We start from the raw sequence: 1,332 nt of genomic DNA, 5'->3' as shown, positions 1-1,332 counted from the left end.
CAACCTGCAAGCTGCTCGAGCTGAGGAGGTCTGAGTTAATTGGTAGGTGTGGTTAATGATTATGGCCCATCCTACATACTAGTGAAGATGTCTGGTGAGAGGAGACTTATTCTTGTTAACAAATTGACCCTGGCTGGGACTTAAAATATTAAAGGACCTTCTTTCTTGATAGCTTTGGGTGACGGGCCGTCTTTCACTATCATTGGGGACTTGTACTCAATCCTGGAGGCTTACCTCATCCATTACAACTGTAATTACACTATAGATCAATACTGTATATAATATTGTGTATGTATAACTCATAAGCATGAGTTTTACTGTATTACTGAACATGTACAATTAGGTAAAGTACGGTTTAAAATACTGTACAATACGGTTTTAACTGCAGTATATTAGTGTTTTTACTGTTCTATTTATAGTGAGATGGACTTTGATATACACTAATGAAGTTTTACTCTTTTTCAAGATGATAGATCATCTTTTACCAAGATAGGACAGCTTTTATTCATTATATCTTTTTAATTGTACAACATTACTGTACATACGACTGTTGTTTAATAACTGTGTGATGTGTAGACTGTTTTACCTGTATTTTAGTGTAGTATCAAGTTTATTATAGCAATAACAATGACTATTTAGCTAACTATTAGGTGTGATGATCGCAGTAGTGTCGTTATTACTCAAAGAATGTATTATTAATAAATGAATTAAGGAGATTGCACAATACTTCTTTGCATGTGCAGAAGGTTGAGTGGTGTCTACTGCGCATGCGCAGACCTCCTGTGTAAAGGAATGGGCCAACTTACTGTAAGTACCATACCATCTTTACAAAAATGGCCAAAAAATCACTCCAAATTTTTATTACATTTTCTGATACATATTGATGTCCTTATGCTGAGTAGCGAGATTGAGCTGATTCAGATCAAAGTTGGATTTTTTATGATTTTCTAAATTTGCTTAAAAATCGGACAAAAGTCCCAGTACTATAGTACAGGGATTTTTGTAAAATTTTACAAAAATTGACAAGTAAAAAATTCCTGAATTTTATTACATTTCCTGATGCATATACATGTACTTATGCAGTGTAGAAAGATTGAGCTCATTCCAATCAAGTGTGGATTTTCTATGATTTTTTAAAGTTGCTTCAAAATTGGACAAAAGTTCCTGTACTATAGTACATGGATTTTTGTAAAATTTCACAAAAAATGACAAGTAGAAAATTCCTAAGTTTTATTACATATCCTGATGCATAGACATGTACTTGTGCAGTGTAGAAAGATTGAGCTAATTCCAATCACGTTTGGATTTTCTATGATTGTTTAAAGTTGCTCT

Source organism: Amphimedon queenslandica, unplaced genomic scaffold, assembly GCF_000090795.2.
Source record: "Amphimedon queenslandica unplaced genomic scaffold, v1.1 AMPQUscaffold_11921, whole genome shotgun sequence".
Classification (NCBI taxonomy): Eukaryota; Metazoa; Porifera; class Demospongiae; order Haplosclerida; family Niphatidae; genus Amphimedon; species Amphimedon queenslandica.
The sequence above is the reverse complement of the archived record's forward strand: the minus strand, read 5'-3'. Positions refer to the sequence as shown.